Source organism: Sturnira hondurensis, unplaced genomic scaffold (assembly GCF_014824575.4).
Source record: "Sturnira hondurensis isolate 20B ecotype Veracruz unplaced genomic scaffold, ASM1482457v3 Scaffold0010128, whole genome shotgun sequence".
NCBI lineage: Eukaryota > Metazoa > Chordata > Mammalia > Chiroptera > Phyllostomidae > Sturnira > Sturnira hondurensis.
Window position 1 is genome coordinate 5,096,131 of NW_028082759.1, and position 21,634 is coordinate 5,117,764.

Sequence of the window (21,634 nt, forward strand, 5' to 3'; positions counted from 1 at the left end):
CTTCACTTTTTGAATAGACACATCTTCCTTTATAGTTTTGATGCTTTGATGTCTCCTAGATTGTTAACCCCACTAACTTTGACTCTTTCCTCTCTTTTATCTTTGTCCTTCACTAATAACTGCACCTGCTGTTCAGTGAACTTGTCATAATCATGTCTTTCTTTAGTTCCTCTCTTCTTACAAAATTGTTTTTATCCCATGATCTACTGTAGTTATTTTCTCAAGTCTAGTATAGATAAGCATTAAAAAACTCTTTTATGATACTTTTCAGTTTTCAAATCCTTTTATATAAATATGATAAGAACATCATTTGTTTTATTTAAAAATTTTGAGTTCTTATTTAGATATAAAAACTTGAATTATCACACTGACACTACTTCCAGTGTCTTAGTCAAGCTAACATCAGCATCTCTGTACTTATAGCAATCCTTGAATCATATTCTTACCCGTTTTGTTCAATATAGTTTATGAATTATAAGTTATATTAGCAAGAGAACAATTGTTGAGGAATAATAAATAATAAATCTTTGAGGCAGTGTGTGTATTGCTAAATAGCAATTTATATACAAGGCTGTCCATATCTGATGATGCTTGTATACTTACTTACACAATGTTAACTTTATGACAAACTTAGATATTCTGGATGTGTGGGGTGTACCATTTAACAAATTGTGGTTCCGATTGTGCCGTTACATGTTTCCGTGCAGCATGGTGACTAACGCTACATCAGGCTAATATTAAAGTCAGAAACTTAAATGCTGGTACTGGTCATACATTTTGTTTAGACTCTCTCATTCTTTTTTTAAAAATTTATTTAATTATTTTCAAGTACAGTTTTCTGTCTATTACCCCCATCCCATCCCAATCCCCGTGCTCCCCTCCTCCCTCCCATTTTCACACTTCTCAGTTGTTGTCCATGTATCCTTTATATAGGTTCCTCTAAATCCCTCCCCTATTTCCCCTGAAATTCCCTCCCCTCTCCCCTCTGGTCACTGTCAGCCTGTTCTCTATTTCAGTGTCTTTGGTTATATTTTGCTTGTTTGTTAGTTTTGTTGTTTAGCTTCCTGTTAAAGGTGAGATCATATGGTATTTGTCCTTCAACACCTGGCTTATTTCACTCAGCATAATGCTTTCCAGTTCCATCCATGCTGTTGTAAAGGGTAGGAGCTGCTTCTTTCTTTCTGCTGCATAGAATTCCATCGTGTATATGTACCATAGTTTTTTGATCCATTCATTTACTGACGGGCACCTAGAGAGAGTTTCAAGTTTCAAGTTTGTAAATGCTTTACAAACTCCTTGTAAAGCACACATACAAATTTATGTGTTGAAATACACTTTAAAAATAAAACACATCCAAAAATTTTTTCAAACATAAAACCATTATTACTAAGGATGATATTACCTACTTATTATCATTATTTTATTTTTTGATCTTGAGCTATTTTATGCAAATGTTTTTTTTTCTGTAGACTTTAACAGTGAGACAAGTTCTCTGCTTGTGTCATATTGCACCATCTAGGGAAACTCTATTTAATGTGGAACTAAGTCACTTTCACACCCACCATTTATCATTGAGAAGCGCACAATCTTCATCATCAAGTAGTCAGGATGCCATCAAAGAGGACAGTTCTTTCAGGTATATTTGTTGAACTAGCAACAAAATACTTCTAACAGCCATTTAATTTATTATAAAGTGCTCAAACATTTTATTATTTTTTAATTAGAAAAATTAATTGTTGTTCAAATACAGTTTTCTTTTAGTCCCATTCCAACCCACGCACCCAGCCCTCCCGCCTCCCTTTTTTTTTCATGTGTCTTTTATATTTGTTCCTGTAAACGCTCCCCCTTTTAATTCTTAGTCAAGAATTGCCTGTATAGAAAAGTAAATAACCAAAGAATAAATGTTATATTTTATAATGATTGTAAAGTATATATCTTAACTCAGCCCTCTTGTCTAAGTCATTTCTGCACAGTAGTTGATTTCTGCTAAAATATTTCAATAAGGACAATTTTTAGAAAAAATTGTAGATAAATCAATAACTTTTAAATAGGTTTTTAAAAAATAAATAATGGCCTTTAGCTAATCTGTCATAGGCCAGAGAATGTAAACTGAGTATTTATTAGAAGAAAGATGGTCAAGGTTCTGCTTCCACTTTTTCATGAGCTTTGGACTTTGTGACTTTGCCCTGAATGGAAATGTTTTTTTTTTAATATTTTATTTATTTATCTTTAGAGGGGGAGGGAAGGAGTGAAGTATCAATGTATGGTTGCCTCTCATGTGTTCCCTGCTGGGAACTGGCCTGCAACCCAGGCATGTGCCCTGACTGGGAATCGAACCACGATCGTGTGGTTCGCAGGCCCGCGCTCAATCCACTGAGCTACACCAGCCAGGGCGCATGGAAATGTTTAATAGCATATATGTAGCACTGCTGTTCTAAGTAACTATCGCTGCATAATATAGCAGTCCACATCATAGGAGCTTAGAACAATGACAGTCATTTATTTAGCTCATGTTTCTGCAGTGTAGGCAAGGCTTGGGAAGAAAGGTTCATCTCTGCTTTATGCAGCAACAGCTGGGCAGGACCTGGAGAATCTACTACCAAAAAAGTTCATTCATGCGGCTCACTGACTAAAGCTGGCAGTGGGTAGGAGCACAGCTAGAGTTGTGAGCCAGAACCACCATCCATGACCTCTTCGAATGGCCAGAGATTTTTCCAAGTATTGTGACAGCTGGTTTTCAAGGATGAGTGCCCTAGGATTGTGTGGCAGCTGGACCACTTTTGATGGCACATCCTCAGCAGTTGCTTGAAGAGTAGTTACATTTTCACCCAGATAAAAGAGCAGGAAACAGAGATCTCATCTCTCAATGGAAGGAGTATCAACATCAAATTGTAACCAGAGCAAGGGGGATAAAATAATTTAATACAAATCAAAATATATAGCCTCCTACAGTTGAGTAACCTGTGAAAAAATTTGGTTTTGTCTTATGTTTAATTCAGGGCTGGTCTCCAAATATGTGTATATATTTACTTTTATTGAGTTGCATATATAAATAGTTTATATTTATATAAATATAGTATCTTATATAAATAAATATTTTATATTTATTAGTTTTATATTTAGTTTACTGAGACTTAATATGAATTGGAAATCTGATGATGTGAGATCAAATCCAGGCCCATAAAGATAATGGAGATTATCCAATATATTTCTCACTTCTGCTTCCCCTCCCCAAATCTCTTCCAAGGGACCCGTAAATAATTTTTCATCCACACCCTCCCTTATCTCCCTTACCAAAGATGCTTCCTCTCAACAGGAAATTGGCCTCACCAGTCATTCCTTCTCTTGCTATTTGCACCTTCTTTTTTCCCTCTTTCTATTTGCACCTTCTTCTTCACTTAGAAACATGGTCAAATTTTCCACATACAATATTGCAATCAAACATGACAATCATTTTATCCCACTTCTCTCCCTAACAATTCTATATTTTCTGTACTTGTTTATTCATAATCATAAGAGAATAGACTGCCATCTCTGTTTTAATTTTCTTTTCCATTTACTTTCCATCCCAGGCCACTGCATTCTGACATTGTCTTTTCACCCTGTGGAAAGAGTTCCTGCTACTATCTGCAAAGATCCTGTTGCCAAAGCTAACTGATTTTAGTTCTTACTTACCGAGGCTTTTTGTTCCATTTGAGCTACAGAGTTCATTGCTTCCATCTTTAAATTCTCTCTTCCATTACCTCCCTTAATATCATGCTTTCATGTTTCTTCTCAATTTCTCATCTATCCTTTTATAGCTATTTCTGTGTGTACCTATTTCTTCCTATAGTCTTTAAATTTGTGATTGCCTGAAGATTATATTTTCACCCATTTTTTATTTATTTTCTTTTAAAATATTAAGCTATTAAAACATTGTAGGGCCATGCTGGTCCTAGAATTAGAATAGTAAACATGGTATTAAATTACCTCCCGTCAGATTGCCAACAAGAATATATAAACGAGCCACCTAAATGACCTCCTGAAAATCTAGAGCAGTGGTAAGTGCTGCTTTGGAGGAAGGAAATAATTTTGTATAAACATATGTAGGGACATCTGTCATTGTCCACTTTACCTACTCTTATTAACATTACAATGGTGCCTGCTTTCTCCTGTAGACTCCTATTGGATTTTCTTTTACATCTTCCTTTAAATTGAGATTATAGATTGAGATTTCAAATATTTCAAATATTTATTTGAATAAATAAATAAATATTTATTTATTCAAATAAATATTTGAAATATTATTTGAAATATTTCTCTGACTGTCTCAAAGGAAAACCCAGCTCAACGTGTTCAACATTAAATAATGTCTGTGGTTAATCCATTGCCTTACATCCCCCATCTGTGGCAGTGTTTGTCCCTACAGCCATTGAGTACAATTCAAATTCTCTCTCTCCACTCTGCATCACAATGTCCTTTTGCTTTTACATCTTTTATTTGTTTGTTTGTTTTTGTTTTGTGGCAACCATAAAGTTTTAATGTCTTTTAAGTTGTATTAAGTGTACTTGCCGAAATGCTCCAGGTCACAGAGCTTTATGGCTCTCTCCAGTCTTGTCACATAATCTGGTCAGGTGATCGGGTGTGAATTCTACACAAGATTCATATTGTTTTGCTACACTGAGGATTTTTGTTCATACCCATCCCAAATTTGATTGTCCTAGTGATTGGTCATTGTTGTTCAAGTACAGTGGTTCCCATTTTCCCTCTACCACTCCTCTCCTACTCAAGCCCTTCCCACCTCCCTCCCTAGATCCTACTCTTCTTTGGCTTTGTTCATGTGTCCTTTGTACATGGTCCTTGATGACCCTTCCCCTTTTCCCCTCTGTTATCCCTTCCCACCTCCCTCTGGTTACTGTCAGTTTGTTCTTAATTTCAATGTCTCTAAAATTATATTTTACTTGCTTGTTTTGTTGATTAGGTTCCACTTATAGGTGAGATCATATGCTATTTGTCTTTTGCCGCCTGGCTTATTTCACTTAGCTTACTGTTCTCCAGTTCCATCCATGCTGTCACGAAGGGTAGAAGATCCTTCTTTCTTTCTGCTGCTTAGCATTCCATTGTGTAAATATGCTACAGTTTTTTGATCTACTCTTTACTGATGGGCACTTAGGTTGCTTCCAACACTTGGCTATTGTAAATTGTGCTGCTATGAACATTGGGGTGCTATAGATTCCTTTGAATGGGTGGGTGTTCCAGGATTCTTAGGGTTGAGTCCCAGCAGTGGAACAGCCAGGTCAAAAGGCAGTTCCATTTTTAGTTTTCTGAGGAAATTCCATACTGTTTTCCACAGTGACTGCACCAGTCTGCATTCCCACCAACGGTGTACTAGCATTCCCTTTTCTCCACAACCTCACCTGCACTTGTTGTTTATTGACTTGTTTGTGATGACCATTCTGACTGGAATGAAGTGGTATCTCATTGTGGTTTTAATTTGCATCTCTCTGATGGCTAGTGATGCTGAGCATCCTTTCATATGTCTCTGGGCCCTTTGTATGTCCTCCTGGGAGAAGTGTCTGTTCAGGTCCTTTGCCCATTTTTTTAATTTAATTCTTGTTCAAGTACAGTTTTCTGTCTTATATTCCCCGCCCCCCGCCCCATGCTCCCCACCTCCCTCCCATTTCTGCTCCCCCACCTTGTTGGGCTGCTTGTCTTCTTCAAGTGGAGTCATGTGAGTTCCTTATATAATTTGGAGATCAAACTCTTGTCCAAGGTATCATTTGCAAATATAGTTTTACATACATTTGGCTCCTTTTTCTTTTTGCTGATGTTTTCTTCAGATGTGCAGATGCTTTTTATTTTGGGGAAGTCCTATTTGTTTATTCTTTCCTTTATGTCCTTTGCTCTTAATTGAATTGTGCTTCTATTTCCTACTCTCATCTGTTTTACCTTTAACTGCCATATTTCAGGCACTTACCACTTGAGTATCTTATAGTAACTTAAAAACCCTTTTTGCTGATGGCAATTTTTTTATTGAATTTATCAGGAAGACACTGGTAAAAAGAAAAGAAAAACTCATAGACACAGACAACAGTATGGTGATCACCAGAGTGAAAGGGAAATAGGGGAGGTAGAAGAGGGTAAAGGGGGGATAAGTGGTGATGGAAGGAGATTTGGCTTGGGTGGTGAGCTCATAATACAGTATACAGGTGATCTATCGCAGAATTGTACCCCTGAAAACTGAGGTAATCTTATTAAGCAATGTCATCTCTGACTGTAGATTGACCCAGTGAAATCTATCCCCCAATATCCTCTAGGTGATTTATTTAAAAGAAGTTCAGTTTAAGTCAGTATCCTCTTCAAAATCTTTAATAACTTTCCATTGTACTAAGATCAAAGCATTAACTAAAACTCAGAAAATCCACAGTGTAGATGTTGCCACTTGTCCAACCATTTCCTTGAATCTTTAAATTTCAACATACCTCTCTGATTTTATCTGTACATACAATTTTATTCATTGGATGTCTTTGCTCATTTATTCTTATCTTTTTAGGAAATATTCTCTCCCTTTGTCTCTTCAACTAGATTATATACAATGTTTCATTTTAATGTTTAAGCAAAGCCTTTCTAACATTCTCCTCAATTCATACATACACAGTTCAAAATTTATCCTAAAAACTGCACCTATAATTCTCCTCAAAAGATATAAAAAATCAAGGGACTGAATCTTTGAAGGACTACCTTGAAACTTCTGAATTCTTCATCTTTTTCCATTGACTATATGTCTATCTGAATGTGAACAACACAATTCTTTGATTATTCTAGCTTTGTAGAATATCCTGAAATAAGTTAATATAAATTTTCTGACTTTGCATATCATTTAATATCATTATGTTTGCTATTCTAGACTCTTTGTATATACATTTTAGGTTGAGGATTTCAATTTGGCCTGCAGAATTTGTAAGGATTTTGACTGAAATGGAATTGCATTTATAGAAAATTTTGGAAAGAATTGGGGTGTTAATGTTTATTTACTTTTCTGGTCTGATGGAGATAATTTTCATCTGGTGAATAATGGAACACCATTCATTTGGAGTTGCTAGAGAAAATTTTCTAATTTTGTTAGTTCAGTTATATAGATTATGCTTTTACTATTTTTCATGTCTCTATCTGCTTGTCTATTTTATATAATGCAGGCCTTCATAATAATTTTAGCAGCCCTATAATGAATAATAATTTGTTCTTATTTTATCACATATTACTCTGACTTCACAATGCTAACAAAAATTTAAAAGTAAAAATTGATGATACCACTTCTTTCCTTCCTAATTTCTACAGCCTCCTATTTCTTTCAAAATGAAAATTGAACTCCAAACTACTACATACAAGTTGCTTTATGACCTAGTTCCTGTCTAATTATGTCTCATTAAGAAACTTACTAAACTACTTACAAATTTTCATATATTCTAGGATCTGGTTTGCCTATCTACTTTCCCACAAGCTTAGTCATCTGCCAAGAATGCTCTTCCTCCACCCCCCACTCCAAATGATTACCTGACTAACCCACATCAACTCTTAACTCTATAAGGCTCAGATATACCCTAACTTCCTTAGACTATGAAAGTGTCCCCCCCTCAATTCTGCTTATCCCTATTACATTAAATGCTATTGCTTTGCATTGGGTGTCGATTGCTAACTTGTCTGTCCTCCCCTTTAGACTTTGGAAACTCTGAAAAGATCAGTCATCCCCCTCATCAGAATTTCAGAGCTTATCAGTGACTGAGGCATAGCTCTTTGATAATATTGATGAAATAAATGAATACATATTACTAAAATAAATGAGTATTCAAAGAAACATTCAAGCATTGGGGTTATCACATCTCTTGAATATTTAAAAAATGCAGTCCACATTTAATAATCATTCCATCAGCAGGCCTTAAGCAAGCTGATGACACATCCTCGTACAACATCAGAGGCAGAGCAGTAGAGATTGTACCACTCTCTTCCAATTTGATTTTTACCAGGAATTAGATGATATTGAAACTTCAAACAAGATTTTTTGCATAGAGTTTTAATAAAGAAGATACAAACATGCATTTAAATGTTATATATTATTATGCTTTGCATTCACCCATAATCAATATGTTTACTCTTTCATCTAGAAAATATTTAAAAAATTATTTATAATGCTTAAATGTCACTGTAAGTTTTATATGAAAGCCAAGAAGATGGAAAAGAGCACATGTTTCACAGTGAAATGTTTAGGTAAAAAGCTGCAACTCCCTGTGGGCTGGATTTATTCTCTAAATATTAAATATACTCTTATTTAAAATGGTAGTCTCCTAAGAATTTGAAAAATGTCTAGTTTATTTTAATTATGCTGTCACTTACTACCTCTTATCTTAGATGAATTTGATTTCCCATATCTAAAAGCAGTGGCAAATTATATTTCCCCCATCAGATGTTTAAGAAAAGCAATCCCCTGTAAAAATAGAGAGTCAAATCCAAATGACTAAAATCCTGCCCTCTTTGCCTTCTATTCACTTTGATCCCTGGTAAGAAGAGCATGGTGCACTTTGATGTCCATCAGTCTGGAAATGGCCCTCGCGGATGGCTTGGTGCTTTCAAGGAAATGGGTAATTTAAGTTTGTAAGCCAGTTGTAATGGTGAGGGTGAGTACGTGTGGCAAAATGTTAAAAGAAAAGCATCATACAAGGCATGAGATATTAAATTACATAGAAAGAATGGTAGAAAATGTAAGCGGGACGTAGACAGAAAGTACACAGTGACGCTGATGCCTTACTACTTATTAGATCTGGGTGCTGTGATTTTGATGTCTTTTTCTTATAGCTTTTAAGATGTGTTAAATGTTCTCTAATATCTTTTTCAAATTATAAAATATGATATTGAAAAATAAAAACCCTTGGAAGACTGTATATAATCTTAAATAATAATTAAAATAAATATTTCTAGAGCTGAAAATTCCAGAAGCAGTATTGATGTTACTGAAAACTTACCTTGGATTAAAAGCATATCTATGAGTTACCTGTCAGAAAGTGTTTCTTACAGGAGATCCACAGACCTCTTGAAATTTAATTAGTGAGTTACGAGAGTGGCTCATAAACTTCTTGGAATTGCTTGTTATTTATCTGTATATTTATGTATATTATTTTCTTGTTTGTGGGTGATCATAAATGTAATGTTGTCCTTCAAGTAGTGTGACAAAAATGAAATAAAAACCCCTCATCTATAGGTAGCTAAATAAAATGGAAAAATGTTGGATAAATACGTACTTTAACTTACTAGTTATATTTGAAAGTAATTTTAGGGAAAAATCAACTCTTTTGAATTCTAATTACCTAATTATTCTTAATTATACCAATGCTTGGAGTCAGCATTTAGATTATTTTCAAGGCAACCATGTCATTTCACCACATCTTTTAACAACAATTTTACAATTTAGTATTTTGTTTGCCCTTCATCTCCAGCATCCATATGTCCTTCCTACCAGCACTCTGATTTATTTTTTTGTGACTGAAACCATTCCATTGTGTATTTTTTGTTTTGTGTGCGATAGTTCAGCCCAGTGCCTGCCGTTCCTCTGCAGAAGCTTATGGGTTTTCTGGAGGCTTTTGGCACTGTCTGTTCGCTGACCATGCCAAATCAGCCGTGGAGAAGGAACATAATCTAAATCTACCAGTCGGGCAACCTCTCCTCTGACTTGGAATCTTAAGTAAAGGCATGGTTCACCCTTAGAAGTAGTTAGCGATCATTGATCCCAGCAGTAGTGGGCCACTGCCGCTATTACAGTTGTTTCAAGAGTTTGGCTTGAGGAGCACCCCAGAACGTCCGCTGTTCTCCAGTGCCAGTCTTCTTGTCCTCCCACTTGTCTTCCCAGCTCCTGCTACTCTTACAGAAAATATTCTATGTGCTAACTAACATTCAGATTTGTTTTGCTAAGTTTTAACCCAAAATATTAACTCATAAAAAAGTCGCTACTGAGAATGCCTTGAAGGTGATACCCACTCAGGGTAAAACAGTGTTTGGGATGAGTTACTTAGTTAAGAAGGGGAGGCAGGCCTTCATATTTCAGGGTGGGGCCTACAAAAAGCTGTGGGGGAACTACTCAGTTAGTTAATGTTCAAGGTCACATGGAAGCAGGGGACAAGTCTTTTGTCAAAGCAGGTACAAATTATAATGACATACTACAACTATGATCATATTAAGTGGCTACATCTGAGTATCTGTCATAACTTATCACAAGAGAGTGACAATTCAAATATTCAATTTCTCAGCTCAAACACTTTTGATCTGTATATATCAAGCTTGGGATACATACATATATATATATATATATATATATGATTGGACCAAAGTAGTTGTTCCACTTGACCAAAAATTAAATAATTGGTAGCAAGCAAGATTCCTGTAAGATTTCTGATGAATGATGAAGAATATAGTCAGATTTGGGCAACTGGAGCTAAGAATTTATGTAGACTGTGACCTATGGTAGATGTTAAGCTGCAACGGTGCTGAGAAACCAGTCTTAATAAGATGAGAAGACAAGAGCAAAAGCAAATGTAAGGCCATGGTCAATAGAGGTTGCAGGGCCAGTGCCCATGAAATGTGACTCTGCTTTGTATCCTGTGTCTACTGTAGGCCAATGCCATTTCTACTATAAATTCTTATATCTGAACATTACATACGTATAATGCTTCTGATGCACAAATTGAAATTCCCAAATAATCTATGATGGTCCTGATTACGTCTTATTTATGTAGGTTCATGGTTCAGTAGTGAAAACAAAATTAAAATTTTATTCTCCAAATTGTAAATTTCCATTGAAGCCATAACTTGTCCGTTCACTATGTGAATATTAAGGCGTTGTTTGGGGAAGACTAATTTCCTGATCATTGGGTTAGTATTATTTGCAGGAATCTGGGAGTTTGTCAAAATTTAACACCCCTAAATGGTTTTCAGTGATCTTTGTCCTTAGATGCTGTTTCTCTGTGGATTGGACATGTTCGAATCTTCTTCCCATGAAAATTTAATAATAATATTTTTTTCTCCCATTTAAAAGTTGGGTAACTAAAACAAAGCTCTAAAATATCCTGGGGAAGCATGTACAAAATAAAACTCTTAAATTTGTCTCCTCATGTTTCTAGAGAACCAGTTTGGTAACGAAGTGTCAGGGTGCTCGACTGAGAAGGCCTGATTTTAGTTTTGTGTGATGTCTCAAATGGACGTGTTGTGACCTGAGGCTGCATATGGTTGTCTTAATGACTATAGTGCGTGGGCCATGCCCCCCATGACACAGCGCTTGATCCTGCCGATGGCTGTTAGCTCCCTTATGTGCATGCTCCGCAGTTCTCAAAGGTGCAAATCAGCAGCACGCAGGGGAGAATTGCAAATAACAGCGTTCTGGTACCATTTTCAGAGATTCCAATTTCTTTGGTCTGGGCCCCCCCAATTTATTTTTACTTATTTATGTTAGCGTGATTTCAACCCTACAGAAACTCCACAAGAACAATTGTGGAATGTTTATTAGTTTGGGTAGACCTGATGGTCCCTCCTGCATGACTCCAGATTATTCGTTTTATTTTGGCAGAAATACCACAGACATGAACCTGGTTTATTTACTGTTTTCTAATTACATTTCATCAGTTGCTATATTAGCTTTATGTGTCCAAAACTGGTTATGTACATGTTTTAAGCCAGACTACGGGGGTGGCTGCCAGTTTTCTCTACTGTAAAATTACCCATTTCCTTTCTAATTAATTAATTATTTTATAGAAGATACGTTGAGATTATGGAAGTGGCCCATTTTTGTTATACTAGTTTTATCATTCACTAATTTTTTAAAGATTTATTTTATTTATCTTTAGAGGGGAAGGAAAGGAGAGAGGGAGAGAAATATCAATGTATGGTTGCCTCTTGTGTGTCCCCTGCTGGGAATTGGCCTGCAACCCAGGCATGTGCCCTGACTGGGAATCAAACCATGATCCTTTGGTTCTCAGGCCCATGCTCAATCCACTGAGCTACACCAGCCAGGGCTCATTCACTATTTTTATCAGTATCAATTGTATTCAATGAGATATAATCTGTTATGCTCAACTGTCTCATACTTGGCCAATGGGAGGCCCTTCTAACTGTCTTTCAGATATGTTACAGATATCATTTGTTGCCTAAAAAAGCCTTAAATACTTACTCTCTGGCCCTTTACAAAAAATTTTGGCCAACCCTGCTATTCATCAATTGTTGTTTTTTTCAGTTGTTCGAGATGCGACACAGACAACTTCATGTTAGGTCTATCAGGACTCCAAATCCTTCTAGTGTTTATGCCAGGCTCCTGGTTGAATAGGTTAGAATTAGTAGCCTTAGCATTCTGGTATGCTAACAATGTTTGCATATCTCAACCTAAAAAAAAAGTCAATTATAGTAGATATGTATTCAGAATAGTATACTACCTCAGGGGGCTTAACGGAATATCAAATAGTTACACATGTAAATTCACATTCACCTGAATGAATAGTTGATGTACAAAGCTACATAATATTAGCCATTATTTTTGTCCAAAGATTTACCAAGTTTTCATTGTTTACACTAACTTACAAACCTTTTATTCTGGTTTCTTGCTGATTCTCTGAGATCTTAAAACACCAATTAGTTTATTTTGCATGCAATCAAAGCATCCTAATAAAAAAATAATTCCTTAGACATTTGTGCATATACTTGGACTTTAAAATTGAAGCATTCTACGTAGCTATGATTGGTCAGCTAACATTACAGCATTACAGCATGAGGTTTAAAGTTTTTGTGCTTGTTTTACTGACTAGTGAAACACAGTAATATTCATATTGGATATTTTCTCCAGTATAATTATCTGTCATGGACCTTTATATATTTTCATTGAAGTACAATGAAAGAGGTGGCATGAAATATAGTAGAATTAAAAACAGTAAAGGTACTATTATTTGTAGCAATTGGTAACAAATAAAAAAGGTGTTCGTGTGGAGGACAGGAAAGACACTTTCACACTTTTTTCCTGTATCTCATAATGGACAGAAGTCCTAAAACTGAATCATAGAGGCTGGAGCTGCACGGCAGTGTAAATTGAGAAGCTTCCATCTTCACCGTTTGTAGTACACACCATAAATTCTCTACAAGCACATACTTCTTCCATATCACTCAGATCACTCGCTTTTATCTTTGGGCTGTCATTTTTAAAACCTGAAGTGAAAAACCATTTCTTACATTTTAGTCTTCATAAACTTGGAACTTGAACATGAGACATTTCAGCCTTGAAGTTCCAAGTGGTCTGAGAGTCAACACATAGTAAACTGTAAAACTGAAAGTGCTATTTTATGAGTTTAAAGGCATTTACTTGCTTTTGATATAAATTGTATAGTTTTGCTTTTTTGGAGCACACATTGTAAAATAAAATATATAGAATTTTTGAATTAGACACATAAGGAAAATTATAAAATTCTAGATTTTGAAATAACAATATTATAAAATTTTAGTCCATACCACTAACTTTACTATACATATGGAATAATTGTATTCTCTGGATTAAAATATTAGTGTTGGAATGCTGTCCAAAAGGTCATAAAATAAATGTTTTGAAAATGTTTGTTGTTATTAGAAATGTGAAGTTTCTAAGAAAAAATAATTTTAAGACAATAATATATAATGCCACTCAGTATTTTAAAATATACTATTACTTTCACCTAAAAGTAACTATTGCAAAAAATAATGACATTAGTGTAGTTGTATTATATGAAACAATTTGCAAATACAGTAAATCAGAATTATAAACACTGTAGTAATTTATAACATCATAATGAAAAATGAATGTCTGGAAATGCAGAGCACCAAATATTATCTATATTTTGGCCCAAAGTGTCATTAAATAGTTTTTTTTACTATGAGGAGTTGAAATATTACACAATATGAGATGGTGTTCATAGTCATAAAATACAGTTGCAGATATTTTATTAATTTCATTCCCTAGAATAAGTTCCTAAGATTCCGATCTCAGCTTTGCCATGGCTTAGTTAAGGGGTAAATTATACAATTGCAGCGAGTCTTAGTTTTCATATTAGTACAAATGTTCTGACTGAGGCTCAGTTTTGGCTTATGTTGATAGAGTAAAAAAAAAAAAGTATTGTAAAGTGTAGTAACTCTGGAAATATGGGACCTGCTTTTTGATAGATGTTATGAAAGGTAAAGAAATCTATAAAATACTGGCAAGAAACTTGGGCTAGATCTTCTTATGTAAACCAAAATCTCACTATCAATAAAGGTATGAGAGCACGGGCATATAAAATTGATTATAGCATACGAAGCAATTCTTAGATTATGTAGTCCCTTTCTTCTAAGTGATCAAAGCATTTCAAATCCTTTATACTACTTAATACAAATTAAAATTCAGTGAGTGTAAAAAGTCTATGAAGTGTTTAAAAATCCACAGTGAGTGAATTAGTAAGTAGCAAAATGGTTCTAGACCATCAATCTTTTTCCTGCTGAATTTCAGTTCAGTCTACATTTGAATGAAATACCTTGACTCTTGGCATCACGAAAGGTCCTTGGATCAACACCTATAAGGGTCCTACCTGTTCCTCTTTCATTATTTTAACAAATTTCATTACCATTTCAACTGGAGGAACAAATGTTGTGCTTATTTAAAACATGTATTAGTTAAATGGCTATGCATGCATAATACTGTTTACTTAATAGCTATATTATTTATTTTGATTTTCTTTTGAAAAGTTCAGTGGCAAAACATCAATGCAAAATTGTGACCATGTTTATACTGGTAAATAATAATGATACATAGAACATATTTTTTCCGACTGGGTATTTTTTCAGTTTTGGTTAAAAATATCATGTTTTACATAAAAGCTATGTTAACTTTTACATAAATGTTGACTGACTACTTAATTTTACACAGCAAAAAATTCTGTAAGCCATAAGTAGATGATTTATTTATTTATTTTAATTGAATTGAATTTATTGGGAGACAGTGATTAATAAAATTATGTAGGTTTCAAGTGTACAATTCTATATACATCATCTGTATATTGTATTGTGTGGTCACCCAAAGTCAAGTCTTCTGTCATCATTTATGTCTCCTTTATCTTTTTCTACCTCTCCCCAACCCCTTTCCCTCTGGTAATCACCATAATGTTGTCTGTGTCTATTGTTTTTTTCCTTATTATTGAATTTATTGGGGTAACACTGGTTAACAAAATTTTACAGATTTCAGGTGCCCAATTCCACAACACATGATCTGTACACTGTATTGTGTGCTCCCCACCCTAACTCAAGTCTCCTTCCATCACCATTTCTCCCCCACACCTTCTTCAACCTCCCCCAGCAAGCACCACACTGTCGTCTGTGTCCATAGGAGATTTTGTTTTGTTTTGTTTTGTTTTTCTTAGTCCTTTCACCTTTTTACCCAGCCTTCCAATCCTCTTCCCCTGACAGGCTGTCAGTCTGTTTTCTGCATCTATAAGTCTGTTTCTATTTTGGTTGTTAGTTTATTTTGTTCATTAGATTACTCATATAAGTAAAATCTTATGGTATTTGTCTTTCTCTGCCTGACTTATTTCACTTAGCATAATACTCTCCAGGTCTACTCATGTTGTTGCAAAAGGTAAGATTTTCTTCTTTTTGCTAGCCAAGTAGTATATAAAAAGATCTTTTAGACAACACTATTCTCTTTTGAGCCAGAGGACCATGTCATTAATACTTTAGGGAAAAGACTTTTCAGTAATGATTGGCATATTGAGGTGGTATTGTCAAAAGATTATATGGTTGTTCAGTAATAAATATTTTGACAGCAGATTCTGTCTTTATGCTTTTTATCTAAGATATGAAAGAAGTGTGATTCAGTATCATAACTAGAATTTTTACCCCAAACAAGGTTTTCTAGAAGTACTTTCCATCAAACATTTTATGTTGCTAATTTTATCATAAGAGTACATGTATCAATAATATTAAGATTTTAATGTATCAGTATTTAGCTGATAGACTTCTATTTCCCATTATTTTTTAATTTCTGAGTATAAATACACCTCTTAATTTATTTTTGAGAGCTTCTCTACTAAAAATTCTCTCTAATTTCAGCAGAGCCCAAAATAATTTTCTTCATAAGCAAAAAAGAAAAAATTAGGAAAAATTAAATTATCACTTAACACATCAGTGTTTCCTGGTTTTAGTTCTCTGCTCTCATTCCTCCCTCAGTGGTATAACTCTCAACATAACTGCTCATTCCAAAGAAGTGAAAATGAGATGTTGTTAAAGCCTTTCAGTATTTTTAAAAAGCCATTATTTTCTTAGGGAAAATATATATTTGTAATAGTACAAATTAAACGAAATAAACAGGTTTTAGAGGATTTTCTTCGGCAGGAGCAGACTAAATATTTGTAGTACGTGTGGAAACGCTGTATAAACTTTCTTGCAAATTCTGTCCAAATAGGTTAATCATTTCAGATCATTCAAAATCAACTCAACAAGCAGCATGGTTCATAAACAGCTCTTTTCTGTAATGTTTCATTATCTCAAATTTGCAATAAATATAATAAATGAAACAGTGTATTAAAGTCTACCGATACTGAACTTGGAAGCTTTGATTAAAAGCTTGAACAAACTAGTGGAAGTGCTTCTGAATTTGGCATAGCATTGTTTGCTATTGAACTGGTTGGGGACAAATGGGTTGAAGAACTTGGGATGTGATGTTGCCTGTCGCCTTTGTTTTTGTTTTCCCACTGCTCCAGGCCTCATTGCTGCCATTTCTGTCCATCTTTGCCATGACATCATTCCCATTTCAACTTAATTATTGAAAGATTTTTCCTGACCATCTAAGCAAATGAGCTGCCATATCATAAGTATTATGCTGATATTTTGTATTCAGACAATGTGTTGTTTCATTTTTCCTAAGCTCGTCCAATACAACAATTCCTGAGTGTAAAGGCAACACATGACAAACTGAGTGTTGTTCTCTTTCAGGTACACCACCACTTGTCCATGCAGGATGCTCAAAGTTGAAAAAATGCTTGGAAAAAAGAATAAATAAAAGTTGAAAAAGTGAATTAATAGAAGAGTTTTGCCTATCATATTGCAAATTTAAAAATATAATAATCATTGTTAATGCACATATTGAAGAAGAAACCTCAATTAGGGAAAATATGAAATGATACAAGCTGTTTAAAGGGCAATTTTTCTACACCTCCCCAAATTAAAAATGTAAATATCTTTGTGTCTTATGATGCCACTATGGAAAAGTCTTTTAAAAAAGAAAAACACAATTTTTGCTAATTTTNTACAACAATTCCTGAGTGTAAAGGCAACACATGACAAATTGAGTGTTGTTCTCTTTCAGGTACACCACCACTTGTCCATGCAGGATGCTCAAAGTTGAAAAAATGCTTGGAAAAAAGAATAAATAAAAGTTGAAAAAGTGAATTAATAGAAGAGTTTTGCCTATCATATTGCAAATTTAAAAATATAATAATCATTGTTAATGCGCATATTGAAGAAGAAACTTCAATTAGGGAAAATATAAAATGATACAAGGTGTTTAAAGGGCAATTTTTCTACACCTCCTAAAATTAAAAATGTAAATATCTCTGTGTCTTACGATGCCACTATGGAAAAGTCTTTTAAAAAAGAAAAACACAATTTTTGCTAATTTTACTAACATTCATATTTGTAACCTAAATTACTGAAATTAATATAGCCATTGAGGACAATACGTTCGTTGAACTTTTTTTTAGTTCTTCTTTGGTCACACATCTGACATTTGGTCTACAGCAGAGAAAGAAATGATGTCTGCCTTTATGGCATTTATACTCTAGCAGGAGGAAAAAAAACCCCAGAAAGTAAACATTATTCATAATAAATTGAGTGTGTTATAAATCATTATTATTAAAAAAAAAACAGAGCTGAGTAAGTGGGTTTGAAATCCCAGGGAGAACAGAGATCTTGGTGGCGTCACGAGGAGGAAAGGAGCTGACCCGGATGGTTATTTGAGCATCATAGGCAGAGGCAACAGCCAGTACAAAGGTCCTGGGGCAGAGTGTGGCTGCCACATCCTAGTCAAAGTGAGTTCATAAAATTCTTAAAGAGATCTGAGGCTCAGTCTATTATCAGGCTATATTTTATTGATCTAATTTACATATGATAGTGCTTATAAACAAATATAAAAGAACAGAGAGGGCCAGGTGGTAGGGCCTCTCCCATCCTTTTCACCTTGCCCAGAAAATAAAATTGGGGTGGGTACATTTTTAGAGTTTGATATGTTAAGAATTTGGAATTTTGGCTTTATTTAAAAAACAAGATAACTGGATTTCGGACATTAATTCTTCTAAGAGGCAATGTAGTATAATTCCCTTTGAGGAACAGCGTTGCTTGTTAAGTGAGTAAGAACCAAACTCTTGAATCATTGCTTGGATTTAAATTCAGGACCCTCTATCTACTCATCAGGTAACCTTCGATAAAATGCTTAGCCATTCTGCAAAATTGAGAATCCAGTGGATCCAAACTCAAAACGTTTCTGTGAGAATTAAAGGAAGTGTTATTTATAAATTACTTTGAACACTGTTTCACACATGTTAAATATTCCGTATATACTTATTTCCAGCACATATGAGCATTAAATTCTGAGTGGATTTAATGCTTATTTTTATTTTGTCCCTGGAATTTCATGATGAAAAGGCTTTTGTATTCAATCGAGACCATTTTTAATTCCTCAGGTAATCATTGTATATTTGAATATTTTGGGGTAAAAGATTGAAAATGTGCAAGGTGCATTAACACATCTAGATTAACAATAACGTAATAAACCTTTCTACTTACCTGCTACGAAGAATAGGCTGCTTTATATAAAACAATGAAAAGTTATTTAATCATTGAAGTAGTTCACAGCTCCAAATATAAAATCTTTATTTCTCTGAAAAAAGAATTATATAGTTACAGCTTTTAGATTGTTCATCATTTTTTCTCCAGCAACAATTTGCCTGCTCACCTCTCAAATCCAAATGAATATGTATATTTGCTTCCAACAGTACAAAATTTTTATCTTCTGTTTCTAAAGAGTACTTTTATTTCTTACACACAACACAAAAAGTATTTTTATGACCTTGTTTAATATAGTTACCATTTTGAAAACCTACTTGTGGTATTTTATCTTTATTACATGCATAAAAATTTCTTTGCCATACTTGTCAGTAGAATATATGCTTTTATAATTAAAGGATCTTAATACATAAAGCAGGCAGTACTCAAACTTCTCTGAAGAGTGAGTTTTGGGGTATTTGTAGTCAGTTTAATCTGAAAAAATGAACACTTTCAGTTACAAATCCTAAATTATGTCTTTTCCATATTAAGTTAACTTAGAGTCATTCTTACCAATAAAAGCTAAATGTTAGTTGTTCATATGAATGTTTGTTGAACAGAACTAAAAAAAACATAACAGTTACAAACTGTCCAGTTTTCGAATGTACTTATTTATAATTTATGTTTTTGTATGAAAAGCACAGATAGCCCTGGCTGGTGTAGCTCAGTGGATTGAGCGCGGGCCTGTGAACCAGACGATCACTGTTCGATTCCCAGTCAGGGCACATGCCTGGGTTGCAGGCCAGTTCCCAGCCCCTGCTGGGAACTGTTCCCAGCAGGGGATGCATTCCCAGTTCCCAGCAGGGGATGCATGAGAAGCAACCATACATTGATGTTTCTTTTCCTCTCTCCTTCCCTTCCCCTCTAAAGATAAATAAATAAACAAATAAACAAATAAATAAATAAATAAAAAGAAAAGCACAAATACTTGCATTTCTGTGCCTAGAAAAATAATTAGCAATCAATGAAGAATATATTCTGTTTCCAGAATCTCTATGGCACTCATTTGGGGAAAAGTAAATTATTTTGGTGAAGATTTATGATCTGTTCTTTCTACTGATCATTATCTAAAATGTTCTATTTTTATTATTATCATAAGAAGATTTGGTATATCCTTTCCTGATCTCTAACAAAATTCAACTCTAAGGGGTTTCAAACGGATATTCTGACATTTATATTGAATTTTCTCTATTCCCAGACTCTTATGGTAATGACTATACTTTATGTATTTGAGCTTAATAATGTAAGATGACCTATAAGTTGAAGAATCATTTAAATGTTAGAATTGAGTTGAAGACAATGGTCTTGTTCTATTAAGGCATTAATTAGAGTGTGGTCAAAATTATAAGCATGATTAAAATAGAAGGTTTTTTAAAAATGCAACTAGAACTAGAATGTACAAGCAAATCATCCATAGAAAGAGCAAACAAAAAAAGAATGGGAAAATAAAGTGAGAAACTCTATGAACTCAAAATCTAGTCCTAGGTTTTCAGAGATGCTGCAAATGTGGGCCCTGAAGTGGTGGGCTGCTGGTTGCTGAAATCTGATGATGTGAGTGCTTTTGTATCACCCAGAACATGTCTGACAGATACTACGTGAATATATGCAACTGTAGCTTCCCCTCCGTGCACTGGAGACCCTTCCAGTGACTGAGTCAGCATGTCAGTCACCAAGAATGAAAGTCCTAAACTTCTTGTCTTTACATCTCTCCTGAGACTCAACTCTAATGTGCTTGTAACTCTTATCCTGGACTCTACAACCTCCTCACATCTGACTGCATATTAATTGCATATTCTAAATAAACAGGATGCAATCCCCTCATTTCTGTGATTTATCATGCATTCATACAAATACACACAAGTACAGTCTACAAACTTTGAGTCCTTATCTTTGTCTATACTTATATTGAGTAGATGAGGACTCATAATCTGTGGAGTGTTCAAATATAATCATATTAGATTTGTAGTTGGCTGTGGTAATACTTATGTACAAGTATCTATAGTCTACAAGAAATTTCAATTTATTGTACATAAATCAATTTATTGTACTTGTATATGAATATATACCACAGCTAACTACAAATCTAATATGTTTATATTTGAACACTCCATAAATTATGAGTCCTCATCTACTCAATATAAGTATATATAAGTATATAGAGAAATATAATTATAGAGGCAGACTGCAAATGAGGGCCTCATTTAAAAAATAAAATAGATAAAACTAATTAAGTGTTATTAAGCTATCTGAGCCTTCTTTGTTATATTAGTAATCATAGATAAGTGCTTTCTTATTCTCCAGATGATTTCCTTGATATGATGCTTTTTGTTATTATCTTTCTTCATTTGTCCTTTGCTTTTAAATATCATAACATTTGTTAAAAAGCCATGGTATTAAAAGTGGCTTTCCTGAAATCTGCAGATATTTGACACAGTATATCATAAAAACTTATAAAAAAGAAAAGAAAACCAAACCCAAAAAGTATGAATGTTGAACAAGTTTTTATGCTGATATTATATTTTTGTTGCCTCATATTAAAATATGTTTTATTATCAAATTGGAAGAAAAGTATAACATCACTACACAATTAACAGCAGCCACATCAGGATAAAAAACATGGTTATCTAGAAGATGAATAGCTATGCTTAAACAGATAAACCTTAAATATTTACAGAATACCATCTTTAATGAATCAATATGCCCTGTTATATGGGCTTACACACTATGCCAAAGTCACTTTTTAAAAAAAAGTTTT